This window comes from Ranitomeya variabilis, chromosome 2 (genome assembly GCF_051348905.1).
Source record: "Ranitomeya variabilis isolate aRanVar5 chromosome 2, aRanVar5.hap1, whole genome shotgun sequence".
NCBI classification, from domain to species: Eukaryota; Metazoa; Chordata; class Amphibia; order Anura; family Dendrobatidae; genus Ranitomeya; species Ranitomeya variabilis.
This window is the reverse complement of record NC_135233.1, coordinates 444,099,790-444,116,781: the sequence shown is the minus strand read 5'-3', so window position 1 is coordinate 444,116,781 and position 16,992 is coordinate 444,099,790. Positions and strand designations below refer to the sequence as shown.

At 47.5% G+C, this 16,992-nt stretch overlaps 1 protein-coding gene and 1 long non-coding RNA gene across 4 annotated transcripts in view; one reads left to right on the top strand and one right to left on the bottom strand.

The window, feature by feature from the left end:
- GAS2 (growth arrest specific 2) overlaps window positions 1-16,992 on the top strand; it is a 127,607-nt gene that overhangs the window by 89,414 nt on the left and 21,201 nt on the right. The gene's annotated exons all lie outside the window — the stretch shown is intronic.
- On the bottom strand, window positions 6,102-9,530 carry LOC143806528 (uncharacterized). Its single transcript, XR_013221494.1, has 2 exons — window positions 9,457-9,530; window positions 6,102-6,278 (listed from the first exon to the last, which is right to left on the bottom strand). It is a non-coding gene; the product is annotated as an uncharacterized LOC143806528 (long non-coding RNA).

The window sequence follows — 16,992 nt, the reverse complement described above, 5'->3', positions numbered from 1 at the left end:
TACCCCCACATGTGAGGTATCAGTGTACTCAGGAGAAATTGCCCAACAAATTTTAGGATCCATTTTATCCTGTTGCCCATGTGAAAATTAAAAAATTGAGGCTAAAATATTTTTTTTGTGAAAAAAAAGTACTTTTTCATTTTTACGGATCAATTTGTGAAGCACCTGGGGGTTTAAAGTGCTCACTATGCTTCTAGATAAGTTCCTTGGGGGGTCTAGTTTACAAAATGGGGTCACTTGTGGGGGAGCTCCAATGTTTAGGCACACGGGGGCTCTCCAAACGCGACATGGTGTCCGCTAAAGATTGGAGCCAATTTTTCATTCAAAAAGTCAAATGGCGCTCCTTCCCTTCCGAGTTCTGCCGTGCGCCCAAACAGTGGTTTACCCCCACATATGAGGTATCAGCGTACTCAGAACAAATTGGACAACAACGTTCGTGGTCCAGTTTCTCCTTTTACCCTTGGGAAAATAAAAAAATTGTTGCTAAAAGATCATTTTTGTGACTAAAAAGTTAAATGTTCATTTTTTCCTTCCATGTTGCTTCTGCTGCTGTGAAACACCTGAAGGGTTAATAAACTTCTTGAATGTGGTTTTGAGCACCTTGAGGGGTGCAGTTTTTAGAATGGTGTCACTTTTGGGTATTTTCAGCCATATAGAACCCTCAAATTGACTTCAAATGTGAGGTGGTCCCTAAAAAAAATGGTTTTGTAAATTTTGTTGTAAAAATGAGAAATCACTGGTCAAATTTTAACCCTTATAACTTCCTAGCAAAAAAAAATGTTGTTTCCAAAATTGTGCTGATGTAAAGTAAACATGTGGTAAATGTTATTTATTAACTATTTTGTGTCACATAACTCTCTGGTTTAACAATGAAAATTCAAAATGTGAAAATTGCAAAATTTTCAAAATTTTCGCCAAATTTCCATTTTTTTCACAAATAAACGCAGAAATTATCGACCTAAATTTACCACTAACATGAAGCCCAATATGTCACGAAAAAACAATCTCAGAATCGCTACAATCCGTTGAAGCGTTCCCGAGTTATTACCTCATAAAGGGACACTGGTCAGAATTGCAAAAAACGGCAAGGTCATTAAGGCCAAAATAGGCTGGGTCATGAAGGGGTTAAAGGACTCGTCGCCCTTAAAAATCAGGCCAGGCATGGCATCACACGTAGAGGCTTCTGTCCAGTGAATCGCTTATCCGAACTGAATGGCAAATGCTCTACGAGGGAGTTTAGTCTCCTTCTGAAGGACACTGCGTAGTCTAGAGCAGAACCAGAGTCTTCGTCAATGTAATTGGTTACTCTTCTCTGAAGCTCTGGCAATTTCAGGCAATATCCAATCCATTCAGAGACTTGTTGTCATCAAATCATTGGTGAGGGAGCAGGAAATGAAAACTTCCGTTTTCTAGATGCCTGTATGTTTCTAGACACCTGTACGTTTCTAGAATACTTGCGGCCCCTGCTAGCTGACGGCTCCCATGTAGGATAGGGACCATGTATATCGGTCCTGCGAGCACTCCGAGCCACATAGAGTACACGAAGGGATTCAATCTCTTGGTCAGAGAACCATGGATTGCGGTAAGTGACGAAGTCCACTGAGGGAAACTAGAGGATAAGCTGGGGTTGGCGGTGGAGGGCTCCTTGGATTGATCATGCGCCCTTAAGGCCAGGGAATACTGGTCATGCGTCTTTAAGACCAGGGAATACTGGTCATGCGCCTTTAAAGACCAGGGAATACTGGTCATGCGCCTTTAAGAACAGAGAATATTGGTCATGCGCCTTTAAGACCAGGGAATACTGGTCATGCGCCTTTAAAGACCAGGGAATACTGGTCATGTGCCTTTAAGAACAGAGAATATTGGTCATGCGCCTTTAAGACCAGGGAAAACTGGTCATTCGCCTTTAAGACCAGGGAATACTGGTCATGCGGCTTTAAGACCAGGGAATACTGTCATGTGCCTTTAAGACCAGGGAATACTGTCATGTGCCTTTAAGACCAGGGACTACTGGTCGTGTGCCTTTAAGACCAGGGAATACTGGTCGTTACTGATGTAAAGTGGATGTGCCCCTTTAATGCAAAAAAAACGTCGCCCCAGTGTGAGCCGGCCGGGTGGACCAAGATGGCCACCGGGAGTTGCAGAGTTGATAAAATCTCGCAGAGAGCGAGAAGCGCCAATTCGGGGGGCGGAGCCACAGACACGATGTTGAATAGGCCCAAGCCGGGGCCTAAATTTCTGTAGCCGGCGGGCGACACCAGCGGGACGTTCCAGGCGAGACTTCCGGGATGCGGCCTACACATCGGCCGAAGCCAGGGGCTAAATTTTTGCAGCCGGCCAGAGCGTTACCTCAGAGAGGTGGGCCACAGGAAAGTGGCTGAGGCTGCCTGTCAGCATGAGGATATCCCTCTGAAGATGGATCCACTCACCATTGATGCGCGTCCCGGCATGGAGCCGCCGCGGATGTGGGTTTCAGCGCTGTTCTGTGCAGCGTGGACAGTGCAGAGATAAACCTCAATCGACCATCCCTTTGTTAGGGAGGTGGAGAGGAACCGTCTGCCTCCTTGTGCCATCCGCTTTCACAGTGGTGGGACAGTGGGGGCTGCTCGGACGCCATAGAGGGGCCTCTGTACATCCACGGAGTTCAGCCCTCGGGTGGACAGGGCCAGTTGTCCAGCATTAGGCCTGGCTCCAGGAGAGGATACATGGAGGCGACACTACATGTGGTCGCCTGTTGCTGGTGTGGGAAGATCAGGACCATGAAAGGAACCGTCGCCCCTGAAGTGAACTCAGGCATGGCTTCCCACGTCGCAGGAGAGGGTACGGGGAGGTATACTCGCCGTGCTCGCCTGTTGATGATTCGGGGGAGATCGGAACCTTGAAAGGAACCGTCGCCCCCTTCACTCCGTTAATTAAAAAATAAAAATTTACAGAAAAGTAAAAAATAAAATAAAAACGTTGGGGTCTGAACCAGACCCAAGTGCCTCTTACGGACACTAAGCAAGAACTGGTTCTCTGAGAGCCAGCAGGAGGGTGTATACTGCAGGGGAGGAGCTGAGAGCCAGCAGGAGGGTGTATACTGCAGGGGAGGAGCTGGGAGCCAGCAGGAGGGTGTATACTGCAGGGGAGGAGCTGGGAGCCAGCAGGAGGGTGTATACTGCAGGGGAGGAGCTGAGAGCCAGCAGGAGGGTGTATACTGCAGGGGAGGAGCTGGGAGCCAGCAGGAGGGTGTATACTGCAGGGGAGGAGCTGGGAGCCAGCAGGAGGGTGTATACTGCAGGGGAGGAGCTGGGAGCCAGCAGGAGGGTGTATACTGCAGGGGAGGAGCTGAGAGCCAGCAGGAGGGTGTATACTGCAGGGGAGGAGCTGAGAGCCAGCAGGAGGGTGTATACTGCAGGGGAGGAGCTGAGAGCCAGCAGGAGGCTGTATACTGCAGGGGAGGAGCTGAGAGCCAGCAGGAGGGTGTATACTGCAGGGGAGGAGCTGGGAGCCAGCAGGAGGGTGTATACTGCAGGGGAGGAGCTGAGAGCCAGCAGGAGGGTGTATACTGCAGGGGAGGAGCTGGGAGCCAGCAGGAGGGTGTATACTGCAGGGGAGGAGCTGGGAGCCAGCAGGAGGGTGTATACTGCAGGGGAGGAGCTGAGAGCCAGCAGGAGGGTGTATACTGCAGGGGAGGAGCTGGGAGCCAGCAGGAGGGTGTATACTGCAGGGGAGGAGCTGGGAGCCAGCAGGAGGGTGTATACTGCAGGGGAGGAGCTGGGAGCCAGCAGGAGGGTGTATACTGCAGGGGAGGAGCTGAGAGCCAGCAGGAGGGTGTATACTGCAGGGGAGGAGCTGAGAGCCAGCAGGAGGGTGTATACTGCAGGGGAGGAGCTGAGAGCCAGCAGGAGGGTGTATACTGCAGGGGAGGAGCTGAGAGCCAGCAGGAGGGTGTATACTGCAGGGGAGGAGCTGGGAGCCAGCAGGAGGGTGTATACTGCAGGGGAGGAGCTGAGAGCCAGCAGGAGGGTGTATACTGCAGGGGAGGAGCTGAGAGCCAGCAGGAGGGTGTATACTGCAGGGGAGGAGCTGAGAGCCAGCAGGAGGGTGTATACTGCAGGGGAGGAGCTGAGAGCCAGCAGGAGGGTGTATACTGCAGGGGAGGAGCTAACTTTCTTTGTATCACTTAGTGTCAGCCTCCTAGTGGCAGCAGCATACACCACGGTCTGTGTCCCCCAATGAGGCGAAGGAGAAAACTGAATTCTTTTGATCTTCTTTAAACTGTAAGATTTCCCATAAAGCAGTTCTATAAAGTGAATCTAATATAGAGAAGGGGTCAAAGCATGGGATAAAGATTGACCCCTAGATTTTTGTGTCATGCCCCATCCCATCTACTCTGAATCGCATTATATTAGATTTTCAAGAAGTTCTATGGTATTTTTTTTATCATTTTGCTCTTTACATTTAAGAAAGAGGGGTGCTTTAAACTTATATATTTGTTGTGGGTTTTTTTCATATTTTTTAAAAGTATTTTTAATGTTTATATAAGGGACTTTAACTTCTGATCTCTTTATTGCTTATAAAAAAATACTGCAATGCTTTGATAATTATGTAATACACTGCAACACCAATGTCATGGGCTTCTTATGAGTGTACCAACACAGCAGACTGGTGGGCCTTCAGTAAGCCCCCGGCTACAATGATAACTTGTGTCGTGAGGGGATGTTGATGGGCATAAAAGTGGTTTCCCCACCACCATCCCTTGTTTCTAACTTCTAAAAGGGTTTAATTCAAATCAATAGGGGGTTGATGTGCCGTACCCAGCCGCAGTCACTATTCCATCAACGGAACTGGTTCTGGTCAACACTGGAAACAGCTAATCGGTGGGGATGCCGAGTGTCGCACCTCCACAATCAGACTGACCTATCCTAAGGATAGGCCATGAATGATAACGTCCCGGACAACCCCTTTAAATGGTCAATTTTCCTGCAGTGCCACTAGAGGGGATAGAAGGTATTACATAGTGTGCATCCACATGACTGGGCTGTCGTGTAATGCAGGACGGGTCCTCCTGAGAGGGAGACGTTCTTTTTCACCGCTCTGCACTTAAGTCAAGAGATGAGGGTCCTAAACGGAACCCCCCACCTTCACTTAGTCCCTAATCCAGTCTATGAAAACTGAGTATAACTGGAGCACTTGCAGCAGAATGTCTGTGTCTGCATCTGTCACCTCCTCCCCTCTCCATAGAATGTTATAAGCACCAAATGCCATCTCCTATCTCAGTAATGTTTAGAGAGTAACCATAGTTTTCATAAATCAATAGTTCACAAGCAACTTTGTAATATATTTTATCAGAGAAATCTTCTTTCTCCTCCTGAACTGATCTTTCATTCTGAAAATTCTCAATTCACCAGTAAAATCTGTCTCCAGTGAAAACAGATTTTGCTATTACTGAGATAGGTGATTTTACACACAATTGTTGCTTATAAAGTTCTATGAACATATTCTGCTGCAAGTTCTCCTGAAATGAGTCAATCTAGCTCCTCCTCTATTCATAGAATATTATGAGCACCAACCGTCATCTCCTATCTCCGTAATATAGAAATCTGTCGTCACTGAACGCAGATTTAACCCATTCATTGAGAATGAATGATCACTACCAGGAGGAGAAAGAAGCAGATTTCTCTGATAAGATATATTACAAAGTTGATTATTTTTTTGTTTACTATTGATTTATGGGGGGGGGGGGAAATTAAAATGACGATTACTCTTTAAATGTGATCCGTTGATAATTAATCAAGCTTCTCCATTATGTTGATGGAGGCGTCTGTTCTGAAGCATTAGTCATATATTACATTGAAGCCGGTGGAGGGAAAAAAAAAAATCCTTTTCATTGTGAGAACAAACGATTTTTTTTTTAAGATGTTTTCCCATTTTAATTATTCAGTATGTGCAGGAGGAGCGGTGCTTTGATCTGGAAGTAACATTGTATATGCGGTGTGGATGTAGAATATTGATCGACGTCTCTGCCTCGCGCCCGAGATGAGGACGATCCAGGAGATCGAGGATGTATTAAGGAGTGACTTTTTACTCTAGCTCAACTTGAAAGATTGGGGGGGGGGTATGGTTCTGTTGCCATGGTAACGCGGCCGGGAGATTTCTTTAGGGATTTGCAAGAAGCGGAGGCATTAAGAATGAGCGATGTTAGTAGCTGAGATGTATTGATGCCTTCTCGCCGCGTTCACACATTATACACCATCGCACACCCTGCGGCGGCGGCAGCACGTACCGAGCAGCAGCTGCAAAGAAAAATAGCAAGAAATATTAGCCCTAATTTTTTTGTGTGGCCCTTAAAATTCGTTAGATTTTGGATAGATAAGGAATAGATAATGGGTAGATAGACATTGAAGTTGCAACATCAAGAAGGGAAAGTTGTGGAATTCTAGAAATCCCAGGATGGAGACGTTACTGGTCTGGGAAAATGGGAACAAAATTTTCAACCTCTCAATTTCTTCAGTCTGGAGTATGAGCCACATGCAGAAATCCCGGCACTTCCAGCCTCGGCTGCTATCAGTGAGGTTATTAATGGTCATCTGAGGAACGTTCTGCCACTGAATGCACTCGGGCAAATCAAGATCCTCTGCTGGCAGCTCCTGACTAATCACCGACCGGTGACGTCCCCGATGTGCTAGATGGAAGACAAGTCTGGAGATGCTGCGGCCATGGGAGCTGGTTTAGGCCACGCAGGAGGATCACAGTAGTACGAGCAAGGTGAGATCTGGGGTTGTTGTGTAGTAAAATGGCTCCTTGGGCACTTTCATGCTCCCTCATGAAGTCCTCTTTATGGCGTTGCCCATGTCGTCTTCAGACCAATCTATTGAGTCAAAGACAAAAGTGGGGCTGAAAATAACAGACCTCCATTCGACTCTCAACTGTCGTCTTGCTCTGCACCATGACCGCTTTTGAGTGCAGTGACGTGAGGACCGTGGTCACCTGTAGCTGGACGTCCGGTTCGTAGCCCAATGTCATGCACACACCTTCTGATGGTTTGTGTAGATCAGTGTTCCCCAACTCCGGTCCTCAAGAGCCACCAACAGGTCATGTTTTCAGGATTTCCTTAGTATTGCACAGGTGATAATTGCATCACCTGGACAGGCAAGCATTCAGTCATCTGTGCAATACTAAGGAAATCCTGAATACATGACCTGTTGGTGGCTCTTGAGGACCAGAGTTGGGGGAACACTGGTGTAGACACTGTTTAATATCTCAGTCTTGATCTGTGATGTCTAATTTCACTTGCAGTACAGAATGGATCACTACATGCTGGAGACCATGTTGGCAACGCCATGAAGCGGCCTTCAAGAGGAAACATCACACCGGTACTCCTACTGGGAGTATGGTGCAGGGTGGCGTAATGTGCAGTAGTCGGACACCTCTAGTCGTCTTCATTCCAGGTGCATGAACATCTCAACGTTACACTGATTTGGTGGTGGAACCAGTGGTGTGACCATTTCTCCAAAGTGTCCCAGGAGCTCATGCTACTGTGAGCCACCTGAGTGGCCCAAATGTGCTCCCATGGCTACAACGTCTCCGATCTTGTCTCCCATCGAGCACATTGGGGACATCATTGGTCGGTGATTACACAGGAGCTGCCAGCAGCGGATCTTGATGATTTGCCCAAGTGCATTTAGCGTCAGAACCTTCCTCAGACGACTATTAATAACCCCACTGATAGTAGCCGAGGCTGGAAGTGCCGGGATTTCTGCACGTGGCTCATACTCCAGACTGAACAAATCCAGATGTTCTGAAAATGTAGTTTCCATTTTTTCAATTTCAGATCAGTAGCATCTCCACCCGGTGACTTCCATCTTTCCACCAATTTTCCTTCTTGGTGTTGCGATGTCATTGTAGGGAAGTGTAGATCTGTAGTTTGCCGCATTTTTGTATCTTAGGATGACGTCACATTCTCAGCGCTTGTTCTATCAGACCAGATAAACCATTATGGAGAGAAAGTCAGTTTTTCATTTCTGCCTCCTGAACCTGAGGGTCCCCACTATTTACCTGCTACACGTGCCCACCAGCAATATCACAAGCTAATTGGCACTCGATGACGGCACGTGATGACTCTGTAAACAATCACGTGGATGCAACAGCGCAGAGAACGAGGACGCAATAGTAACTTAACCAACAGATATTTATGTGATTAACACGGATGTATGTGATGCCAGTAGCACAATATAAAAGGGTAAAGCAAACAGTGGAAATACAGTAAATTATTATACAGCGAGAATACAACACTTCGGCTATACCGAGTATTAACACAATTCTGTTAACGCACTAGTGTTCTGTTTATACAAGTGAACCATAATTATCGTCAGGGATGTTTAGGGCAGAATACCTCGACCAGAAGTGCATCACAGTACTATTGGGAACGTCACTGTCTTAGGCAATACGAATCATACTACGCCATTAGTCCCTTATCAATCAGTCCCTTTGATTAATCACACCTGTTGCGCTGGCCGCCATAGCCCCCTGAAGCACGGCCCTAGTCCCCTTTTAACCCTACATCCATGCCGGAAGTTACAGCTCACACAAATGTCTCCCTCCTGCGGCCTAGTGATCTCCCTCTGCCCTGGCTCTGAGCACTCGGCTCCTGTCTGTTCACTCAGTTCTTCATTCGGTTCCTCAGTCAGATCTGGTTACTCCTAATGGCGTCTAGCTAGGTTCACATTTGCGTTGTTGGGCGCAGCGGCGGCGACGCAACCAACAACGCATGTACACAACGCAGCGTTTTACGACGCATGCGTTGTCATAAGATCCTACAGATCGGGACTTTCGGAACAGGGAAAACGCTACAAGTAACGTCCCCTGCGCCCTGTCTTGTGCGTCTATATGACGCATGCGTCGTAAAACGCAGTACAACGCATACCGGCGCATGTCCATGCGCCCCCCATGTTAAAGATAGGGGCGCATGACGCATGCGTCGGTATGCGTTGACGACGCTGCACCCAACAACGCAAATGTGAACGTAGCCAAGCTATGTCCGCTGCACTGCACGTCCGTCCTGCTACAGGAGCCGATTCCTCCTCCTCTCTGCCTTTTCTAATTAACTGCACCGCAGGTGTCACCTGACCTGGTGTCTACTCCAGTCTCTTCCCCTCAAGAACCATGTTCTTTGCCTTAGAGTTCCGGCTGATGCAGTTCCTACTACTTTCTCTTGTCCTACAACATTAAGGTACCGTCACACTAAGCGACGCTGCAGCGATAGCGACAGCAATGCCGATCGCTGCAGCGTCGCTGTGTGGTCGCTGGAGAGCTGTCACACAGACCGCTCTCCAGCGACCAGCGATGCCGAGGTCCCCGGGTAACCAGGGTAAACATCGGGTTGCTAAGCGCAGGGCCGCGCTTAGTAACCCGATGTTTACCCTGGTTACCAGCGTAAAAGTTAAAAAAACAAACAGTACTGTACATGCTCACCTGCGCGTCCCCCAGCCTCTGCTTCCTGACGCTGACTGAGCTCCGGCCCTAACAGCACAGCGGTGACGTCACCGCTGTTGCTTTCACTTTCAGTTTAGGGCCGGCGCTTTAGTGTCAGGAAGCAGAGGCTGGGGGACGCGCAGGTGAGTATGTAGTGTTTGTTTTTTTAACTTTTACGCTGGTAACCAGGGTAAACATCGGGTTACTAAGCGCGGCCCTGCGCTTAGTAACCCGATGTTTACCCTGGTTACCAGTGTAAAATATCGCTGGTATCGTCGCTTTTGCTGTCAAACACGGCGATACACGGCGACCTAGCGACCAAATAATGTGCAGACCTTCTAGCAGCGACCAGCAATTTCACAGCGGGATCCAGATCGCTGCTGCGTGTCAAATACAGCGATATCGCCATCCAGGTCGCTGCAACGTCACGGATTGCTGGCGATATCGCCTAGTGTGACGGTACCTTAAGACCAGCAGATAGCGGTTGCCTGCTTGCAGACACTCTATTAGGCCTCAAACTGTGGAAATCTCTCATTTGTTCATCTCCTTACAACTTTCATTTGCAGATATTGATGATTGGGAGGGGTATGGTCCTATGTAGGAGGCGCTGGGGACTTACTGTGACCCGGGGAGGAGGCTCTCGCTGATATTTGTTATATACCGTTGTTATATTTTCTCTTTCCGATAATTGATTGTCTTACATTATTATGCAGCCTGGTGCGTCGCCCTGAAGCTGGGAAACCCTTAAAGCCCAATTCCATTGTGATTAGATTTATACATAGATGCACAAAGCACAGCATTGGAGAAAACAAAAAAATTCCATCAGTGCATTTTCTACATCTGACAGTCTAGACCAGGGGTCCACGACTTTTCATAACTTAAGAGTCCCATTCTATGGGAAGAAATATTAGATGGAGCCTGCGTGCCCCTCTGAAGGTCTTTTCTTGAGTCTCCCTTATAGAGTAATAATAGCCCGAATGCCACCCAATAAAGTAGTAATGGCCCGAGTGCCACCCAATAAAGTAGTAATGGCCCGTGTGCCACCCAATAAAGTAGCAATGGCCCGCATGCAACCAAATAAAGTAATAATGGCCTGAGTGCCACCCAATGAAGTAATAATGGCCCAAGTGCCACCCTATAAAGTAATAATGGCCCGAGTGCCACCCTATAAAGTAATAATGACCCGAGTGCCACCCAATAAAGTAATAATGGCCCGAGTGCCACCCAATAAAGTAGTAATGGCCCGAGTGCCACCCAATAAAGTACTAATGGCCCGTGTGCCACCCAATAAAGTAGTAATGGCCCGTGTGCCACCCAATAAGGTAATAATGGCCCAAGTGCCACCCAATAAAGTAATAATGGCCCGAGTGCCACCCAATAAAGTAGTAATGGCCCGTGTGCCACCCAATAAAGTAGTAATGGCCCGTGTGCCACCCAATAAGGTAATAATGGCCCAAGTGCCACCCAATAAAGTAATAATGGCCCGAGTGCCACCCTATAAAGTAATAATGGCCCGAGTGCCACCCAATAAAGTAATAATGGCCCGAGTGCCACCCTATAAAGTAATAATGGCCCGAGTGCCACCCTATAAAGTAATAATGGCCCGAGTGCCACCCTATAAAGTAATAATGGCCCGAGTGCCACCCAATAAAGTAATAATGGCCCGAGTGCCACCCAATAAAGTACTAATGGCCCGTGTGCCACCCAATAAAGTAGTAATGGCCCGTGTGCCACCCAATAAGGTAATAATGGCCCAAGTGCCACCCAATAAAGTAATAATGGCCCGAGTGCCACCCAATAAAGTAGTAATGGCCCGTGTGCCACCCAATAAAGTAGTAATGGCCCGTGTGCCACCCAATAAGGTAATAATGGCCCAAGTGCCACCCAATAAAGTAATAATGGCCCGAGTGCCACCCTATAAAGTAATAATGGCCCGAGTGCCACCCTATAAAGTAATAATGGCCCGAGTGCCACCCAATAAAGTAATAATGGCCCGAGTGCCACCCTATAAAGTAATAATGGCCCGAGTGCCACCCTATAAAGTAATAATGGCCCGAGTGCCACCCAATAAAGTAATAATGGCCCGAGTGCCACCCAATAAAGTAGTAATGGCCCGAGTGCCACCCAATAAAGTAGTAATGGCCCGTGTGCCACCCAATAAAGTAATAATGGCCCGAGTGCCACCCAGTAAAGTAGTAATGGCCCGTGTGCCACCCAATAAGGTAATAATGGCCCAAGTGCCACCCAATAAAGTAATAATGGCCCGAGTGCCACCCAATAAAGTAGTAATGGCCCGTGTGCCACCCAATAAAGTAGTAATGGCCCGTGTGCCACCCAATAAGGTAATAATGGCCCAAGTGCCACCCAATAAAGTAATAATGGCCCGAGTGCCACCCTATAAAGTAATAATGGCCCGAGTGCCACCCTATAAAGTAATAATGGCTCGAGTGCCACCCAATAAAGTAATAATGGCCCGAGTGCCACCCTATAAAGTAATAATGGCCCGAGTGCCACCCAATAAAGTAATAATGGCCCGAGTGCCACCCTATAAAGTAATAATGGCCCGAGTGCCACCCTATAAAGTAATAATGGCCCGAGTGCCACCCTATAAAGTAATAATGGCCCGAGTGCCACCCTATAAAGTAATAATGGCCCGAGTGCCACCCTATAAAGTAATAATGGCCCGAGTGCCACCCTGTAAAGTAATAATGGCCCGAGTGCCACCCTATAAAGTAATAATGGCCCGAGTGCCACCCTGTAAAGTAATAATGGCCCGAGTGCCACCCAATAAAGTAATAATGGCCCGAGTGCCACCCAATAAAGTAATAATGGCCCGAGTGCCACCCTATAAAGTAATAATGGCCCGAGTGCCACCCTATAAAGTAATAATGGCCCGAGTGCCACCCTATAAAGTAATAATGGCCCGAGTGCCACCCTATAAAGTAATAATGGCCCGAGTGCCACCCTGTAAAGTAATAATGGCCCGAGTGCCACCCAATAAAGTAATAATGGCCTGAGTGCCACCCTATAAAGTAATAATGGCCCGAGTGCCACCCTATAAAGTAATAATGGCCCGAGTGCCACCCTATAAAGTAATAATGGCCCGAGTGCCACCCAATAAAGTAATAATGGCCCGAGTGCCACCCTATAAAGTAATAATGGCCCGAGTGCCAGCCTATAAAGTAATAATGGCCCGAGTGCCACCCAATAAAGTAATAATGGCCCTAGTGCCACCCTATAAAGTAATAATGGCCCGAGTGCCACCCAATAAAGTAATAATGGCCCGAGTGCCACCCTATAAAGTAATAATGGCCCGAGTGCCACCCTGTAAAGTAATAATGGCCCGAGTGCCACCCTATAAAGTAATAATGGCCCGAGTGCCACCCTGTAAAGTAATAATGGCCCGAGTGCCACCCAATAAAGTAATAATGGCCCGAGTGCCACCCTATAAAGTAATAATGGCCCGAGTGCCACCCAATAAAGTAATAATGGCCCGAGTGCCACCCTATAAAGTAATAATGGCCCGAGTGCCACCCTATAAAGTAATAATGGCCCGAGTGCCACCCTATAAAGTAATAATGGCCCGAGTGCCACCCTATAAAGTAATAATGGCCCGAGTGCCACCCTATAAAGTAATAATGGCCCGAGTGCCACCCTATAAAGTAATAATGGCCCGAGTGCCACCCAATAAAGTAATAATGGCCCGAGTGCCACCCTATAAAGTAATAATGGCCCGAGTGCCACCCTGTAAAGTAATAATGGCCCGAGTGCCACCCTATAAAGTAATAATGGCCCGAGTGCCACCCTGTAAAGTAATAATGGCCCGAGTGCCACCCAATAAAGTAATAATGGCCCGAGTGCCACCCTATAAAGTAATAATGGCCCGAGTGCCACCCTATAAAGTAATAATGGCCCGAGTGCCACCCTATAAAGTAATAATGGCCCGAGTGCCACCCTATAAAGTAATAATGGCCCGAGTGCCACCCTATAAAGTAATAATGGCCCGAGTGCCACCCTATAAAGTAATAATGGCCCGAGTGCCACCCTGTAAAGTAATAATGGCCCGAGTGCCACCCAATAAAGTAATAATGGCCCGAGTGCCACCCTATAAAGTAATAATGGCCCGAGTGCCACCCTATAAAGTAATAATGGCCCGAGTGCCACCCTATAAAGTAATAATGGCCCGAGTGCCACCCAATAAAGTAATAATGGCCCGAGTGCCACCCTATAAAGTAATAATGGCCCGAGTGCCAGCCTATAAAGTAATAATGGCCCGAGTGCCACCCAATAAAGTAATAATGGCCCTAGTGCCACCCTATAAAGTAATAATGGCCCGAGTGCCACCCAATAAAGTAATAATGGCCCGAGTGCCACCCTATAAAGTAATAATGGCCCGAGTGCCACCCAATAAAGTAATAATGGCCTGAGTGCCACCCTATAAAGTAATAATGGCCCGAGTGCCACCCTATAAAGTAATAATGGCCCGAGTGCCACCCTATAAAGTAATAATGGCCCGAGTGCCACCCAATAAAGTAATAATGGCCTGAGTGCCACCCTATAAAGTAATAATGGCCCGAGTGCCACCCTATAAAGTAATAATGGCCCGAGTGCCACCCTATAAAATAATAATGGCCCGAGTGCCACCCTATAAAATAATAATGACCCGAGTGCCACCTTATATTCACCTTTATAGTAATGGCCTGACTGCACCCATATAGACTAAATAATCTTTCATTTGCCTACCTAAAAAGGGCTTATTCCTTGAATACCCTCTTATAAGATAATAATGCCCCAAGAATCCACTTACATAGAAGTAATGGCCTGAGTGCCCACTTTTGAACTAATAATGGCCTGAGTGCCTGCTTATAAAATAATAATGATGCTATTACTATTAAGGGGCAGTGAAAGAGCATTAAGTGCCCCATTCTCAAGTAATGTCGTACTCTCAACCTCTTATAAAATATTAGTTACCTGAGTGCCTCCTGAACAAGTAGTATTCGCCCTAAGTACCCCCATAACGAGTAATAATGCCCTCTGTGGTTGCAGATATGGTGGAGATTGGCAAGCAGCCGCAGGATACAGGGGTCTCGCTCGCCTCCGGTTGTAGACCCCTGGTCTAGATCATCCTCTCTGAGCTCAACCCAAATCTCTCTCCTATCCTTATAGTTTGTTAAAATGTATACAACTGTTTAGCTCCCAGAGAATTATCGACATCGGATGCAATTGTAACAAACCTTCAGCTGTTAGAAGTAAGCAGAATGCAACTGCAAGATTTGCAACATAATCAACATTTTTTCCAATTGACGCAAGAAACTACAACTTTTTCCCTTATGAGGTCACACGGATCTGAATATCCCTGGAAATTCCCTAATATCCGGACAGTTCTGGAGGAAGCCGGGCATTGGAGAAATAAATCTGATTTTTGCCCATTGCTGGCTATTTTTTGGCAGTATTTTGGCCTGGGCTCAGCGATCCAGGGAGAGCGGCGGCGTGTGTGTATACGACGTGCGATGTAATGAGATTCTAATGGGTCCAGCCTGGAGCCCGGGCTCAATGACACCGTAATGGGGGCTGAGTGTTCTCCGCGACGTCTGCATCATTTCCCCGATGTGACATTTTGTTATTAAGTGTCGCCGGGTTACAATTTGCAATATCTCTCCCTCATTCATCACAATTGTTTCAGGAAAGCGGATTCGTGTCCTGAGCCTCTCCTAGATAAGTGATTACAAGATAAGGCCGCGGCGTGGTGTAAGGAGGGCGCGCCGCTGATCTAGGAGATAGAGTGCCGCACCGTTCGCCGGGGACGTCGTCAATCTGAGCGAGACAGATAAATCTGCCTGTTTATGATGCGCTTATCAAGAGACAGATGTAACCTGACAAATAGATGCCCGACTTACCGCAGATCACTGATCGCGCACTCTCTGATGATTGACAGCTCCGTACAGCCCACGCCTCATTCATGGGGGTCCGCCCGCTAATAGGCAAAAATGAAGCTGTAGCTATAAAATAGAAGTATGGCTCTTATCGATCTTTGGGCACAATTTCTTTCTTTTTTTTATTTTATTTTTTTTTTACCATTTATTTTTTACCTACATACTTGTATTTCGGGTTAAAAATAATTTTAGTTATTGGGTTCCATTAAAAATGTAGCACCGTTTACCTTCTACAGCCTCTGGGATGCAATGAGTTAACTGAGATTCTGTCAATGAGCTTGTTGTGACGGTTTCTAACTCTTTTATCTGTCTTTTTCTGAGATCTTATGACCACAGACCACCCCAACGTTAAATGTGCATAGAAATAAAAAGCCTGTAAATGCGAAACTGGGCCAAATGTTTAATGGAATCCAATTCCAAAAATGAGTACATTCATTTAACCCATCCAGAGAGTAAGCGGCTTCGCACGTCTGCAGCCCTCTTCATTCATTTCTTTAGGTGTTACCATTCTCTCCATTCATTCTCTACCTGGAAGTGGTCATCAGTGCAGAGGGTTTGGGAACCTGCATTCTGGAGAAAGGGCGCATTCAGATAATCATATAAATCGGACCTCAATGCACGGACTGGCCGGCGGCTCTCCGGACCTGAGCTTGACACCTGCATGAAATATATGAAGCTGGCACACTCGGGGTCGGGAGACCCACCAGCCAGACCGGGCACTGCGGCCTGATCTCAGTCCAATTTATACGTCTGACTGCGCCATTACCCTGAGGATATGCCGTAAATCATCCCAGGGGCCAGAACAACCCTCACCCAAACTCCCTGTGGGGCAAATGTGGCATTTACGGCAATAAACTACCTCCCTAGCCCAATTTTAATTACCTGGTGTCAATGCCATGCCGCTGTTCTCCTGAATCCGGCGATGTTTCTCTTTTGTTCCTGCGCCTCTCCGTTCCTTAGATATGGCCTCTTCTTCCCTTTATGTACTATTTTTACAAGTGGGCGTGGTCATACTCTTCTTCGTGGGTGTGCACTCTAGAACCACACCCAATTGTTTAAAAAAATACTAGATTTATATACAGGAAAGAAAAGGTCATATCTCAGGAACGGAAAGGCGCAGGAGCGAAAGAAAAACAGCGCCGGATTCAGGAGAGCAGCTGCATTTACACCAGGTAAAAAAACAACATATTAACCCCTTCCCGACATGTGACGGAATAGTACGTCACATGTCGGGACCCCCGCTTTGATGTGCGCTCCGGCGGTGAGCGCACATCAAAGTCGCGACATGTCAGCTGTTTTTTACAGCTGACATGTGCGCGCAATAGCGGCGGGTGAAATCGCGATCACCCGCCGCTATTAACTAGTTAAATGCCGCTGTCAAACGCAGACAGCGGCATTTAACTACCGCATCCGGCCGTGCGGCCGGATATGAGCGCATAGCCGACCCCCGTCACATGATCGGGGGTCGGCGATGCTCCTCCATTGTAACCATAGAGGTCCTTGAGACCTCTATGGTTACTGATTGCTGGTGGCTGTGAGCGCCCCCCTGTGGTCGGCGCTCACAGCACACCTGCATTTTAGCTACATAACAGCGATCTGATGA